This window comes from Nomascus leucogenys, chromosome 11 (assembly GCF_006542625.1).
Source record: "Nomascus leucogenys isolate Asia chromosome 11, Asia_NLE_v1, whole genome shotgun sequence".
NCBI lineage: Eukaryota > Metazoa > Chordata > Mammalia > Primates > Hylobatidae > Nomascus > Nomascus leucogenys.
Genome location: NC_044391.1, coordinates 38,000,295 through 38,017,552, shown reverse-complemented (window position 1 = coordinate 38,017,552; position 17,258 = coordinate 38,000,295). Strand labels below are relative to the sequence as shown.

The 17,258-nt window shown below is 43.5% G+C and overlaps 1 pseudogene; it reads left to right on the top strand.

Annotated features, from left to right (window-relative positions):
• Positions 1-827: 827 nt before the first annotated feature.
• LOC100587071 lies at positions 828-15,931 on the top strand (annotated as a pseudogene).
• The last annotated feature ends 1,327 nt before the right edge of the window (positions 15,932-17,258 follow it).

Here is a 17,258-nt window from a genome sequence, read left to right as displayed (position 1 = left end):
ATTGGAGAACAGCAAAGTAATAATTATTTTAATATGTACAATGGCAGAACAAAATGACTAGAATTCTCACCTCACTTTGCTGATCAAATTCTATCTTGTGGATTTTGTTTGTTTGTTTTTGTTTTGAAATGGAGTTTGGCTCTTGTCGCCCACACGGGAGTGAAATGGCACTATCTCAGCTCACTGCGACCTCCGCCTCTCAGGTTCAAGTGACTCTCCTACCTCAGCCTCCTGAATAGCTGGGATTACAGGTGCCTGCCACCACACCCAGTTAATTTTTGTACTTTTTTTTTGTTTTTTTTTGAGACAGAGTCTCGCTCTGTTGCCCAGACTGGAGTGCAGTGGCGCAATCTTGGCTCACTGCAAGTTCCACCTCCCGGGTTCACGCCAGCTAATTTTTGCATTTTTAGTAGAGACGGGGTTTCATCATGTGAGCCAGGATGGTCTCGATCTCCTGACGTCATGATCCGCCCACCTCAGCCTCCCAAAGTGCTGGGATTACAGGCGTGAGCCATTGCACCCGGCCATTTTTGTATTTTTAGATTTCACCATATTGGCCAGGCTAGTCTCAAACTCCTGACCTCAGGTGATCCACCCGCCTCGGCTTCCCAAAATGCTGGGATTAGAGGCGTGAGCCACTGCGCCCGGCCTATCTTGTGGATTTTTATCTTCCTGACACTCCATTATTTTTTTCCTAGCCCAAACATATACCCTATACCACACACACCCTATACCATGCTGGCTGTAGGATGACTTTGAGTAAATTCAATGTTGAGGGTTAACTGGTTAGGAATTCAGCAGGCAAATTTAGACTGAATTTGTTAATCATGACAAGCCTCCCTCGGAAAAAAATAAAATCATTCATCCAGGTACTTCATCTATACACACACTGCTGAACATTTATCTTCAGGTAGTAAAGGAGCCCTCCCAGCCCTCCCTCTCCCACTGACATGCTTTTTACCTGAGTTCCCAGATTTTAGTGATTTTTTGTAATGTTTGTGTTACCATCAATTCACCCTACTCTGTCACACACTGTGGAGGACTCTGCCAAGAGGGCATGGCCCCTGTCTTTGCATACCATGGAGGGTTGTGGAAAAGCAGAAGAAATTGTCACCCAGTAAACTGAGTTATTTCCCGGCTCTGCATTAGCTGCAAAAAAAGAACATACAATTGGGGAAAAAAAGGCAGGCAGGTTTTATTCCTGGCCAGGAATGGAAAAGGAGAGAGCTCTTGCTCTAAAGACACCCTCCTCCCAAGCTGTGGGAAGCTGGGGAACTTTAAGGAGTTAGATGTTGGGTGGAAGATAGGTAAGCATATTCAGAGAGGAACTCCAGATGCACAGGCATAGATCATAAACATGTCTCCATACACCCCACGTTCAGAAAAGGCAGTGATTCTCCTCTGGGTGAGAAGCTTAGCATTATAATGATATGCTAATGATCTAAAGGTAGCAAGGAGTCTCTGCTTCTGGTTTGCAGAGTTTCACTCAGGCCTTATCTTCCTGTAGTAATTGGCGAAGGGTCCTGAAACTCCTGGACCACAAGGAGTCCTTTTAAGCAGGCTTAAAAGGACTTCAAGTAAAAGAGACTAGAAAAAAAAAAAGCTGTTTAAGAAAATAATGAGCTTCCTCAGCTGTATCTCCTGGACTGCCCTGGTAACAGAATTAGAAAAATAAAGAGCCGTGGCAACGTAGAGGTACTTTTCTCCTTTATTGTCATGAATTACTAAATGAATCGGAACTAACAGAGCTGGTATGAATAGGAACTTTAACATTGGACAAAGAGAAATTCAAGCATAAGCCATATCAATATCAAAAATGTTCTTGGATGTATGTTAGGAAAGGGGTGGTCAGAAAATGGGGTTGGTTCTGATTATCATAAATTATCTAAAACAGCATTTTCCATTATAATACCAACAGAACACGTGGTCATCTTATTTTTTTCCCATGTTGAATTGTTTTCAATATGCTATCAAAAAACTCTTCTCAAACAAAAATAGGACCTAAAGGATTTTGAATACTGTTAGTATTCCAATACTTCTGGTACCTAGAGCTGATGTAATACAATATTGAATTGGCCAGTTAGTTTAAGAAATCAGATTCTGCTTTTTCATTCAGTAGATGATGATAATAGCTAACAGTGAAAGTTACTCTATCCCTGAAATAATTTTGTATAATATTCACAATGACCCTGTGAATTAGACTTTATCCAGTAGCACAGATGAAGAACTTTAAAGAGGTTGCCTAATTTATCCAAAATTGTAGAGCTGGTGCTTGGCGAGGTCTGCAGTTTTAACTAGTACATTGTACATTCTTAACATGTTAACCTCACTGTAGTATCCCTGCAGCCAGAAGATCATACAGGGTTGAAGACAAGCTGTTATTTTACAGGGTGTAATGGATATTCCCAAGGCCCTTAAAAAAAAAAAAAAATCACTGCTTTTGGTCAACTTTCATATATATGAGTTTACTTGAGTTTTAATGTTATTGACTATAAAACATCATAGAAATTCTCTTTTTTTTTTTTTAGACAGAACCTCGCTCTATCCCCCAGGCTAGAGTGCAGTGGCGCAATCTCAACTCACTGCAACCTCCACCTCCTGGGTTCAAGAGATGCTCATGCCTCAGCCTCCTGAGTAGCTGGGACTATAGGCGCCTGCCACCATGATGGGATAATTTATGTATTTTTTTTAGTAGAGAAGGGGTTTCACCACGTTGGCCAGGCTGGTCTCAAACTCCTGACTTCAGACGATCCGCCCACCTTGGCCTCCCAAAGTGCTGGGATTACAGGCATGAGCCACCACATCTGGCCAGAAATTCTTATAGTGGATATTCTTGCAATGTTTTCATCTTCTCAGGATCCTGTCTCCCCCACTTCTGAAGCAAATTAGTGCCCTTCCTTCAGTGGAAACTGGCTCTTCCGATTTAGGTGGTTTTGTGGTTGTTGCCGGTAGTGATTGGCCTCCTTGGTCACAATGAGGACAATCAGAACAATTCCCAGAGATTTTTTTCATTCCTGAAGTTGAAGAAGGGGGGCTTTTATTATTTTCTTTATTTGTTTCTCCTTTGGAGAGATTGTAAAGTACGATGATTTGGCTCCAGAACTGAGGCCATGACCCCTGACATGTGAAGGCACCTGAAAATGCAGTTATTAAGTGGACACCAGCGAGACAGGGATAGAGAGAGGAAATGCTTATTTGAGCTGTCAAATCCAGTGGGCTCTGACAGAGCCCACATTTGGGGTTTACAAGGTCTGCTTACATGAGCAAATACATTTCCCATTTGGATTTCTGTCACTTAGAGCCAAAGAATCCTTATTAATAATGTGACAACTAGAAAACAAAAGCAAATTTCAAAAGTTAAATACATAAAAATATAGGTAAAAGAAAAATGAAGGCATATAACGTGAATTTTATGATTATATTCTCTTAGAAAATTAACAATGGCAGTTCAAATTTCAAATTAGATTTAAGGACTAACCTCTGATTATTTATCTTGTCCAAATTCCTACCCAAGGGGTCTGGGGAGTCATGCCCTACAAACCATGGATTCTCATCAGATGGGTTTTATTTGACCCTGTATATTGTGACTTGCTTTTCAATCTGACTGTGGCATAACATTATGAGACAAGGAAAAAATATTTAACTGCAAAATATATTTCCTTGCCATGCCTTGAAATTGCCCTGCAAAGTGTTTTGTGGAAAGGATCCACATTCTATAGAGAATCCCCTTCCCCCTTTGTTTTCCTTCCTTTCTTTCCAGATCCAGGAGATAATCAACTAAGAGCCAGGCACCCCTTTAGGTCTGATAAGAAACGTTTTACAACCTGCTCTCTCTCTGAAGTCTGCTATCTGAGAGATTCCTCTTCACAGCACAGTAAAACTTGGTCTCCACAATCCTTTATCTTTAACCTGAGCATTCCCTTCTATGGATCCCAGGTCTTTAGACAAACTCAACCAATTGTCAACCAGAAAATGTTTAAGTTTACCTATAGCCTAGAAGTCCCCCGCTTTGAGTTGTCCTGCCTTTCTGAACCAAACAGATGTATTTCTTAAATGTATTTGATTGATGTCTCATGCCTCTCTAAAATATATAAAACCAAGCTGTGCCCCAACCACCTTGGGCACGTGGTCTCAGGACCTCCTGAGGGCTGTGTCACGGGCCATGTTCACTCATATTTGGCTTAGAATAAATCTCTTTAAATATTTTACAGAGTTTGACTCTTTTGGTCGACAGATTGCAGTTATTTTTGTTAGAAAACCAACACAAAGTGTTTTTGCACCTATTTACTGATATTAATTTTGAAAAAAAAAACTTTATTTAAAATTGGAATAGGGCATGTTTATGTAAACTTTGATCATATCAAATCATCATTTCTACGGACAAAGACAAGATCTTAATTTAGTAAAAAGAAATTTTCTTTTTCTCATAATTATTTCAGTAGATGAGCAGATTTTTCCCCCAAAGGTAGCTCTAGCCTGGTTCGAAGTGCTGGTTGTATATATCCTTTAAAGTCCTAGTTTTATAAATAGCCAAAGGCAAATGGTGATCATACTTTGCATAGAATAAATCAGGTAGCTACGTAATTGACCATTTCAGAGCAATGTAGCTAGCTAATTCAAGTACTCACACGAAACCACTTTATCTGATAATTCCAAATCGTTAAGATTTTAATGTGAAAAAAATAATCCCAGGAGAAACCATGAGAGAATTCTTTATGACTTTAGCATGAAAGAGGCCTTCATAAATATACTAAACCCAGAAACCACAAAAGGAAACAAATTCAGCTACATTTAAAACATAATCTGAATACTTCTGCTCCTGGGAAGGTGGAGTAGACACACTTTTCACTATTCTTCCCACTAAGGAAAGCTAAAACCCCCGAACAATTGTATATAAAACAAATATAAGAAGACTGTGAAAGTTGGAGAGGAGGTAGACTGGCTAGGGATCCTGGACCCAGGGTTCCATGTAGCAACACCTGCTGAGTTCTCTGGGTTTTCTTCCTGCCTCACGTAGCCCAGACTTGGAGCTGAAGAAGCTGGAAACATGGAAACACCAACAGCTACAGACCAAGAAAAGTCCCAACAAAGGCCTGCCAGTCTGCCAGCCTGTCCTGTGGATTTCCAACTCAAGATTGCAGCATCAACTCATACCTGAAGCTCTGGCTTCCCTACAAACTTTGAACTTGCCAGTCCCCACAATGGCATAAGCCAATTCCTTAAAATGAATGTCTAGTTCTAGATATGCGTGTATTCTACTGGTTCTGTTTCTCTGGAGAAGCCTACTAATAGATCATTTGTCTTAGTCAATTCGAGCTGCTGTCACAGATTTCCATAGACTGGGTGGTTAAAACTACAAATACTTATTACTCACAGTTTTGGAGGCTGGAAGTCTGAGATCAGGTTTCCAGCAGGATTGAGTACTTGGTGAGCATCCTCTTCCTGGTCTACAGAGTACTGTGTTACTTAAGTGGAAAAAGTATGGTGAGCTGGTTCTCTGGCCTCCTCTTTTAGGGGACTAATCTCATTCATGAGGGCTCCACCCTCATGACCTAGTTACCTCCCAAAGGCTCCATCTCCAATACCATCACAATGGGGATTAGATTTCAACATAGGAATTTTGGAAGGACAAAAACATTCAGTCCATAACACCAAGTATAGTCCACAAGGAGCACAACTGCCCTTGGGATAAGAATAATAGTAATAGCTAACATATATGGAGTACTTTAAGAAAGACAGTCTACCTAGCACTTGACATACATTATCTAACTTAATCTCTGAGACTCTATGAGGTAACTACTATTATTGTTTTAAATAAAAGGATATCAAAACCTTAACAGGTCAACTAACTTCTCCAAGTAGCATCTAGTAAATGGAACAGCTAAGCTAGATTTGTTGGATTCCAAAGCCCCAGCTTTTAGCCAAACCCTCTATAGATCTACATATCATTATTTTTTGTTTCCTAGTCATGAGAAATTCCATTGTAAATAAATATGCTTCCACTTGAGACAGTTTGAATGGTCATCTTGTTGTGTTGTTGTTATTGTTTTTTCTTTTCTCTCTTTCTCTCTCTCTCTCTTTTTTTTTTTTTTTTGAGAAAAGGTTTAGCTTTGTCACCCAGGATGGAGTGTAATGGCGCGATCTCAGCTCACTGCAACTTCTGCTTCCCAGGCTCAAGCAATCCTCCCACCTCAGCCTTCCAAGTAGTTGGAACTACAGGTGCATGCCACCATTCCCGGATTTAAATTTTTTTTTTTAGTAGAGGCAGGGTTTCGCCATGTTGCCCGGGCTGGTCTCAGACTCCTGGGCTCAAGCAATCCGCCGGCCTTAGCCTCCCAAAATGCTGAAATTACAGGCGTGAGCCACGCATCCGGGTCTCTTGTTTAAAGCAAAGAACTTAATTTAAAATACCCTCTCAATAATGATGTATTCCATTTTGGCAGAGGTTTAGGTAACTTAAAGATCATGTCTTCTGTTTTGTGTTTCTCCTGAAATGGTATTTCATACAATGTTCCCCATTCACAATAATGAAGGGCCACTCATTAGCCCTTAATTGTTGAATAACATATCCAGTATTGAGGAGTGCGTTCTAAAGCACATCTTTTTTTTTCATGCAGGTGACACAGTTTTGTAAAAAGAAAAATAATTTCTACCTCTTACCAGATGAAGTAAAATATTTTAGACATTTTAAAATTGGAGTAAATGTTTTATTTTCAGTAATTGTGGGATTAAGAATATAATGTCAAAGAGTACACATTTGAAAATGATTCTTTTAGTGGTTAACAAAGAGATTACATTAGCCCATCCTTAATTTACTTCAATCTGATTAAAAATTAGTACTTCTTATGCAAGTATGGGCCACCTTAAACCTGATGTCAAATATACTATTTCCATCATGAAATGGCTTGTTGCCACCCAATGTTATTGCTTGGTGGATCTGATAGTACTCAGCTCATGATGAGTAGCTTTGGTCAAACAGCTACTTGGTCAAGGGTCAGACTCTCAGTTAGTAGTAGAATCTATGCAGCAGCATGCCTAGATGTGCTATTTAAACAGTGACTAGTTCTCTGCTGCAGATGGTGTGGCCTTGTTCAAGAACCCTTGAAACTGCACTGTGACTTTCCTCTCACTGCTAGCTGGAGACTCCACCGAAGGACCCTGGATTACAGTGGGATATTGTATTAGTTATCTGTTGCTGTGGAACCAATTATCCCTAAATGTATCAGCTTGAAACAACAGTAAGCATTATCTCATATGATTTCTGCAGGCCAGAAATCCAGAAGCAGCTCAACTGGGTGGTTCTGGTTTCAGATGTCTTTGGCTTGAAGGTACAGTGAAGCTTTCAGCCAGGGCTGTAGTCATCTGCGAGTTTAACTGGGTCTGTGGTATACGTTGGCAGAAGACCTTGCACTGTACTGGCTTTTGGAAAGAGGCATCAGTTCTTCAGAATATGGACCACTCCAGAGGACTGCTTGAATGTTCTAATGACATGGCAGTTGGAGTCCCCCAATGTAAGTGATCCAGGAGAGAGAGTAAGAGCAGTGCCAACCATAATTCCCAAAGATGCAATCCCGAATGCCATAATTCCAAACGTTATTACCTCTAAAGATCAAAATCCCTAAAGTTAAAAATCCCTAACATCTAAAACCCCCCAAATCACAATTAGTGCATTTACAGTTGTACACAGGGTAGTGCGGCATATTAGGCAGAACTATTACCTTGTTATTGTCCTTATTTGGAAATAAAGTGTGATTTAAGGAGATGCATATGGATGCTAAGCTAACAAGGGGTAGACTTGTGGACTCAATCTTAGGTGTCAATTTAACTGGATTAAGGAATGCCTAGCGACCTGGTAAAGCATTATTTTCAGTGTGCCTGGGTATTTCCAGAGGAGATTAGTGTCTGAGTCTTAGTGGATTGGGTGGGGAAGATCTGCCTTCAATGTTTCTAGTTTTTCAAAGGTCATCAAAGAAATGAAAATGCAAGCAAAACATATAAGAGGCCAGGTGCGGTGGCTCACTCCTGTAATCCCAGCATTTTAGGAGGCTGAGGCGGACAGATCACTTGAGGTTAGGGGTTCGAGGCCAGCCTGGCCAACGTGGTAAAACTCCATCTCTACTAAAAATACAAAAAGTAGCCGGGTGTGGGATTGTGTGCCTGTAATCCCAGCTTCTTGGAAGCCTGAGGCAGGAGAATCACTTGAATCCGGGAAGCAGAGGTTGCAGTGAGCTGACATTGGGCCACTACACTCCAGCTTGGACAATAGAGCAAGACCCCATCTCAAAAAAAAAAACAGAAATCTCTCCTGCCAGATTATTCAGTTGTGTACTGCTCCTGCCCCTTCACACATAACACCATGCTTGCATTTTTAAAAATATGCCCTTCATCAGAGAACAAAAAGAATTCAAGTTCAGAGATCTTCTGAACCAAAGATGTTTGCTGATTTTGAGATTCCTCCAGCATTACAAAAAATTAAGTGGTGACCTATTCTTGGTTAGGGATTTGACTATTAAAGAAGATAGACTTTTTCTACTGAAAATATAACATACAAAAACTAGCAGATGCTTCACTTTGACTCATGGATGTGTTGATTGAAATTAAGGCTGTTGAGGCAGAAATAATTTGATAAAAATTTTTTGGAAACTGAATGTGAGGATGGACACGGGAAGACACCAACAAAGTTAGGCATGTTCCAAAGTCTGTTACGAGTTGGAATGCTTTTATAAGGAAGTTTATGAGAAGGGAGAGGGACTCCTCATACTGGACTTGTCCTTTTTCTTTGGAGGGTACAATACAGAGGTTAACATCATTGGCTACAGATGTCAACATACAGGCTTAAACGTTCTAGGTGCAAGACAATACAACTTCATGATTCAGAAACAAATCAGCAAAATCTTATGATTCAGAAACAAATCGGTGTCCTTGTCAATGTCAGTAAGTTATGCATTAATCAGTATATCAACAGTTTGAGGAACTCATGATAAGATTTGAGGGACTCACGTGAATCACAAGACTTTCCTCGGGCAGTTAATTTGGAAGCCTGCCAAATGTGACCTGTAAGTTATCAAATGGCATATTCAAAACTGTCCTCACTGTTTTTTAATCAGATAGGTACTATTCATGCCCCTATTGGATCTGAAAATTACAGAGCTTATCCATTCATTTATGTATTAATGACTGCAAAAAGTGAAGCACTTTACAAATGCTTATTTGAAGATTTGGTGGAGTTTGCAGAAAAAAAAAAGGATTCCAACTAAACCCTCAAACCATAATGACAGATTTGGAATTAGGTACAATCAAGCCTTCTAAAAGTGAATTTCAAGGTGTTATCAATAAAGTCTGTTTTTTCCAATCAGCCCAATGCTTTGGCAAAAAAAAAAAAAAAAAATGAGATAAGTGGATTGGTCGCATAATACAGCAATGACAAAAACTTGAGTTTAGAAATTTGTCTGCATTGGCATTCTTTCCAACTGTGAAATTCTAGGAGCTTTTAATAGCTTTCTCTGCATTTGCCTGGAGAAGCCAGTAAAATTACTGACTCGTTCAAAAATAATTATGTGCACAGTAGGACAGGAAAACACTTACACAACAGTTTTCCTGTTCCATCACCAATATCATTTCTGCCAAATTAGTGGTCTGTCTATAAGTGCATACAGAACAGATTCTGGGCACTCCAAACAACATAGAAGCATGGTACAGAAGATGGGAAAATTTAAAAGGGAATGCTCCTGTGAATGTATATTGAATCATAGAAGAATTTCAAAAAGAGCAGCACCACGTAGAAAATGAATGGAGGCAGGTGTACTATCATAGTTCACTGCAGTCTCGACCTCCCTGGGCTCAGGTGATCCTCCTAGCTCAGTTTCCCAAGTAGCTGGGACTAGAGGAATCGCTTGAGCTGGGGAGGTAGAGACTGCAATGAGCTGTGATAGTGCCATTGCCCTCCAGCATGGGTGACAGAGGGAGACCCTCTCTCAGAGAGAGAGAGAGAGACAGAGAGACAGACAGAGACAGGCTAAAAAGAAACTTCAAGTACAATTAACTGTGATCTTAATTACCTTTTACTTTGCTCACTCCCACTTAGTTGTTTATTGTTATTATTGTTATTATTTCTTTGTTATTGTTTGTTATTATCATTGTTATTGTTTGTTGTTGTTCATTTATTTATTTATTTTTTTTTGAGACAAGATCTCACTCTGTTGCCCAGGCTCCAAGTCCTGGGCTCAAACAATCCTCCCACCTTGGTCTCCCAAACTGCCGGGATTACGTGAGCCATCATGCCCGGCCTGGTCATATTTTTGATGTGTTGATTCTTTCCAGTCCATGTTCCAGTCCAGATGCATAGTGATAATACAAGAATTGAAAACAAAAATTTTGAGACAGATCCATCTCACGAACCTGCCTTTCTTTTCTAGTAGTACAAGCCCCGTTGAGTGAAGCGCTCCTAATCTCTGATGATTTAAAATACTGTAGAAAGCATTGAGGTATTTAACTCTGGGCACTGAAGATTTTTTCTAGTCCTAGAATACAGATCAATCTAGATACATGGTCTCGATCAATCACAAGAGGATCAATAAGCTTTTTTCCTTATTCTACTTCCCTTTTTTGAAAGGGCCTTGATTTGCATTTGCTGCCTATAGACAGCAATTTGTCTGAATTTTTTTTTTTTTTAGTATTCAGGGGGTACATGTGCTTGTTTGTGAAATGAGCATACTGCATTCTGGTGGGGAGTGGGCTTTTAGTGTACCTAATACCTACATAGCAAACATTGTTGTATCCCATAGGTAATTTTTCATCCCTTGTCCCCCTCCCGCTCTCCTCCCTTCTGGAGTCCCCGAGTATCTATTATTTCCATCTTTATGACCGTGTGTACCCACTGTTTCGCTCCCACTTATAAGTGAGAACGTGCAATATTTGCTTTTCTGCTTTGGAGTTAGTTCATTGTATAATGAGCTGGAGTATAATGGCCTCCAACTCCATCCATGTTACTGTAAAAGGCATAAAATCATTCTTGTAGCTGCATCATTGGAGAATTTTAACTTTTTTATTGGTTGGTCTTCCTTTGTCTCTCCCTCTCTCTTACTCTCTCTCTTTTTCTTTCTTTTTGCATCTCAGATGACACAAACCAATGTTTGTTTTTTGGGTCACTCTGTCACCCAAACTGCAGTGCAGTGGGAATGATCCTAGCTCACTACATCCTCAGACCTCCTGTCCCAGCCTCCCCAGCCTCCTGATGATATAGGAGTTAAGAAGAAATAATTTAGGCAGATAGTGAGAGTAAGGAAGTCTTCAATAAGGTTTTCCTTTTAATGAAAACCATCCCCAAATTATTTTATTTTCTAATAAAGAGCAGCCTGTAAAATCAAGCTGCAGACATAGAAAAGCAAGCTAGAAGCTTGCAAGGGTGAATGCCGGCAACTGTGCCAATAGGAAAAGGCCACCTGGGACTAGGAATATTCAAAATGCTGGCTCCATCTCCCCTTTTCCTTTCCAACCACTTGTGCAGTAGGGAGCAGACAACATGGCACGGCCAAGTGGAAAGTCTATTTGCATAATAAGAAGATTAGGGTGGGTTAGCCAGCTTCCCAAAGCACTATATAGATGTCACACCTGGTCCAACCAATCTGTGGGCCCTGCGTAAATCAGACACCTCCTCCTCAAGCCTGTCTGTAAAATCCGGTGCACTCTGCCATGGGCTGGAAGTCCCATTCGGAAGCCCCTCTCTCGCAAGAGAGAGAGCTGTTCTCCTTTCTCTTTCTTCTGCCTATTAAAGGTCTGCTCCTAAATCCACTTCTTGTGTCTGCCTACTGGATTTCCTTGGTGAGACAACAAACCCCAGGCATTTACCCCAGACAACGACATGGCTTCACTGAGCTGGGCTGGGTGTGAAGCCTGGGCCACCCACCCTGCCCGGATTTTGTTTTTTTTAAGAATTGGGCTCACCCTCCCCATGCTGTTGCTCCCGGCTTTTCTTTTTTTTTTTTTTTTTTGCTACTGCTACATAGCTGTTCTATGTAGGAGAAATCTGTCCTAACAATGATAATCCTTGGAAATTTCCCTTTCAAATCTAGCATTTGCTTGTCAAATGATCATCTCTTGTAAAAGGGAAAAGGTTAAAAAATAAAGACAAAGATAAAAATATAAAAAAAAAAGAATGAACGGAAACATATTCTACAAGGAGAGCCATGCCTAAAAGAAAAAAAAAGCAGCTATTCATCAAGATGCAATACTGATAGATGTCGGAGGCAGACAAACGCCTATGCAGATAAGGAAGGGTCCCTGGAGAATCTCTGCTGCACAAGTGTTTATGCCAGATGTTTTTGTGCAGATAAGGGAACCTGCACAGGGTCTTGCCTGGGCATGGCCACAAGGGACTGGAGGCCCAAATGCACTGGAGGAATAGGGTGGAGCCACCAGGAATTCGCGCCTTATGCGTGGGAGGAACCTGACCTCTTCAACTCATGTGTTGTGGCCTGGCATTCAGTTTGTGAGGTGGAAACCTGCGTGCATGACCCCTCTTTTTGTTCAAATCTTTCCTTTCACTTAATAAATTCTGGCCTCCTCACCTTTCAACATGTCTGCATGCCTAATTTTTCCTGGTTGTGAGACAAGAACCTGGATTTAGCTGAACTAAAGAGCAAAAAAATCCTGCATCAACATTTCAAAATATAATTAAGAATAGGGGTTCTCTCCAGCCCCTGACACCTCGAGGCTCCCCCCGCCTGCCAATGGCAGGCCTGGCTTCCCGATCCCCCTTGCTTCCCATGCTCTCCCGCGGGGCCCCAGCCGCGGCCCCCTGTCTCCCTCCCTTCCTTTTAATTCCCCTTCCGGACTCTGCTATCATGTTGAAGCCTCAGCCGCCACAACAGCTGTCCAAGCCCCAGTAGCCGCCCCCGATGCAACAGGCCATGCCTCCTCCGCAGCTCCACCGGGGCCTCCTGCAGTATCCTCCGCCTGTCTGGGGCCTTCGGCTGTGGGGAGCGGGCTCCGCTGGGGAGCCAAAAGCATCTTGACGACGCAGCCGCCACCACAGTAGCAACACCAGGAGATGCCGGGGGCAGCTGCCACCGGCAGCACCAGGGGACAGAACACAGGAAAGGGACCCCCACAGTCACCTGTGTTTGAAGGCGTCTGCAACAATTCCAGAATGCTGCATTTCCTTACAGCTGTTGTGGCCTCCACTTGTGATGTAAAGGTGAAAAATGGCACCACTTATGAGGGTATCTGCAAGATGCTGAGCTCAAATTTTGAACTAGCAGTGGATATTGTACACTAGAAAGCATCTGAGACAGCAGGTGGTCCTTGTCGGGAGGACACTGTAGACACCATGGTGTTTAAGCCAAGTGATGTCATGCTTGTTCACTTCCGAAATGCTGACTTCAGCTACGCTACTAAAGACAAGTTCACCGATTCAGCTATCGCCATGGACTCGAAAGGAATGGGGAACACAAAGAGAAGGTGCTTCAGCGGTGGGAGGGGGGTGACAGCAACAGCGACAACTACGACCTCAAGTCCAACACGTCCAATGGATGGGACCCCAATGAAATGTTCAAGTTCAATGAGGAAAACTACGGTGTGAAGACCTCCTACGACAGCAGTCTTTCTCCTTATACGATGCCCTTAGAAAAGGACAACTCGGAAGAGTTTCAGCTGTGAGAGCTGTGTGCGGCCCAGTTGGCTCCAGAGATTGAATCAAGCTCCCAGTACCGCCTGCGGATCTCCATGGAGAGCGACGATGGGCGCACTGAAGAGGAGAAGCACAGGGTGGTTCAGCGGCAGGGCTCGGGGCAGCAGAGCCCCAGCTTGGCATCCAGGAAGGGGAAGTATATCATCCATCTGCCTCAACGAGTCCAGGAAGGTCCCTGGGGAGGAGTTGATGCAGCAGCCCTCTGGGCGGTCGGCCTAGCCTTAGCGATTTGCCACCTCGTGGCCCTCACCATGTGGACAATAGCAATCCTGGCCCAGGTTCTGAGGCCCGTGATATCAATGGAGGCCCTTCCCACATGTCCCCAAAGGCACAGAGGCCGCTGAGAGGTGCCAAGACTCTGTCTTCACCCAATAATAGGCCTTCTGGAGAAACTTCTGTTCCTCCTCCTGCAGTGGGCCGGATGTATCCCCAGAGTTCTCCCAAGTTTGCTGCCCCTGCCCCAGTCTCACCTTCCTGTCCTGAGCCTCCCATCGGCTTGGCAGTGCCAACCTCTTCAGCCTCCATCCCTGTGACCTTATCAGTCTCAGATCCTGGAATGGGCTCCATTTCGTCAGCTTCTCCCTGGCCCCCACAGATGTAAAAGAACTCTCTACCAAGAACCTGGAAGAACCCTGGAGCCCAAGTAGCTGGCTCAGATAGCTGGGAAAGTGTCTGGTATTCAGAATGAACAGAAACGATTCCAACTGGAAGAACTGAGAAATTTTGGGGCCCAGTTTAAGCTTCAGCCCAGTAGTTCCCCTGAGAACAGCCTGGATCCTTTTCCTTCCTGGACCTTAAAGGAGGAGGCCAAAGGAAAGGAGAAGGAGGCTGATGGTCTGTTGACCTCAGAGCCCATGGGGTCCCCCGTCTCCTCCAAGACAGAGTCTGTATCAAATAAGGAGGACAAACCACCCCTGGCACCAGAAGGAGACACTGAGGGGCCAGAGATGCCCCCACCACCTTGCCCAAGCCAAACTGGCAGCCCCCCGTTGGCCTTATCAAAGAAGAGGACAAGGATGAGGGCCCTATTGCTGAACAAGTAAAGAAATCAGCGTAGAACCCCAATACCAAGGAGTTCAATCCCACAAAGCCTCTGCTGTCTATGAATAAATCCACCAGTACCCCAACTTCTCCAGGGCCTTGGACTCATTCAGCTCTCTCCATCCCAGTGCTAACAGCAGGCCAGAGTGGGCTATACAGCCCCCAGTACATGTCCTGCATACCTCAGATCCACATGGGACCAGCTGTGCAGGCACCTCAGATGTATCCGTATCCTGTATCCAATTCAATGTCTGGGCAGCAAGGCAAGTACTGGGGAGCAAAAGGCTCCCTGTTCCCACAGCTCTGGGACCAACACGAGCCAGCCTCAGCCCCACCGTGGTGGCTGCTGGCCCTCCTCTGGTGGCTGCCATGCCCTATTCTTCCTACATCCCCTACAACCCTCAGCAGTTCCCAGGCCCACCTGCCATGATGCAGCCCATGGCCCACTATTCCTCACGGCCAGTGTTTGCCCCCATGCTTCAAAGCAACCCACGCATGCTGACGTCGGGCAGCCATCCCCAGGTCATCATGTCATCCTCCACCCCTCAGTACCCTTCTGCAGAGCAGCCCACTCCCCAAGCCCTTTATGTCACAGTTCACCAGGCTTACCCACACTATGCCACACAGCTTCATGCCCACCAGCCGCAGCCAGCTATCACGCCTACTGGGAACCAGCCTGCAGCCCCCAGTCCTGTCCAGCATCAAGCAGGGGTGGCTCCACACCTGGGCAGTGGACAGCCACAGCAGAATCTGTGCCACCTAGGGGCCCTGACAGGCATGCTGCCCTCTCTGCCACCGGGACCTTCTGCCCAGTCCCCTCAGAGCAGTTTCCCCCAGCCAGCCACTGTGTATGCCACCAACACCAGCAGCTGCCCCACGGCTTCACCAACATGGCCCATGTTCCCCAGGCCCATGTCCAAACTGGAATCACAGCAGCCCTGCCCCCTCACCCTGGGGCTCCCCACCTGCCCCAGGTGATGTACTATTTGCCCCCCCGCAAAGCGCAGTGCCCAGAGTGGGGTGCCTGCATTCTCAGCTTCCACACCCTCACCCTACCCCTACATTGGACACCCCCAAGCTCTCAGTGACCCCGACTGTCTCCTGACTTACTGGTGGAGTTCAATATTATCCCTCCCAAAAGCTCCCCTTCCACCCTGCCAGGGAACTGAAGATTTTCCTGGCCCCGACCTGAGACCTCCATGAGTGGAGGGAAGAGTGATCTATGTCTCTTCCCCCAGCAGCTCAGACTACTGCCAGCTCCCCATCCCCCCTTTCTCCAGGGGAGCTGGGGAATTCCTGCCAAGCACCTTGAATAGGAGGGGCCTCACAGAGGGCAGAGCCAGGGTCCAGCGGTGGTGGGGGTTTCCTGCTCTGCCCCTGCCTGTCCCCACCCAGTATTGCCCTCCCATCCTCTCATCTATTTCCTTGCTGGACACAGAAGATCTTTTATTTTCTATTATTTATAACCTGAGACTTGGGCCCCCGGTTCTTTATTTCCCATTAACTTGAGTGACCTGTGTGAGAGACAGACAGATGCCCCATGCGGATGGCTGGACAAGAACTTTTACTTTTTATTACATAAAAATATTAAAAATAAATAAGTAAATAAAATTTTAAATAATTGTGAAAGTCAGCCAACTCTTATGGCCTACTTCATCCCAATAGCTTATAACCTATTCCCATAATATACTTTTTCATATGTACAATTGTCTTTTTAGTTTTTTGTCCACAATTTTAAATTGTGAGCATTGCTTTTTGTAATTTGCTAACTTATACCTCCATTTCCAATACAGGAATTATATCAAGACTTAGAGTTATAATTTGTTTTATACATTTTTCACAAATCTGAGTTCACAAAAGTACATTATTGCAACACTGATTTTGTGTGTAAGCTTTGTGTGTGTGTACATGAAAATATTGAAACTTCCTCAATAAATGAAGAGATGTCCTTTTTGTATGTCTGCATTTGTGATATACATTTTGCTTTTTGACCTATTTCTTTATGAATACAGTTTGTCTACTCATAACTGTTATACCTGTGCAACTGTCATTAATATACCTGAGTGCTTATGCTTGCAAAAATGTATATGTCATTATTGCCTATTTTATTTTGCAAAGTGGCCTATAAAATGTTCTGTAGATATGATGTTTCTCAAACAAATCCGTTTTAAAAAATGTAAACAAATGTCTTTTAATTTTTTTTTAATTATTTTTTCCAGAATTACATTTTTGGGACTATGTCTTTTGTCTTTTGGATTATCGCCCAAGCCCGAGCAAGGGAATGCCTCAATTCTTTCTATCACCTAATCTTGGAAGCCACGCACAACTACTTTTGTCATGATACCAGCCACTCACCTATATGAATGGTCAAATCTTTGCATTTTCTTTATTTTAGCTGCAACCTTTTTCCAGGGAACATATCCGAATTTTTAGACTCTGGCCGTGCACAGAATGATAAGTGCCCACAGGTGAATGGAGGCTGTAGATTCTCAGTGTCAATTCGCTATTCCTTCTAGGCCTTCATCTCCTG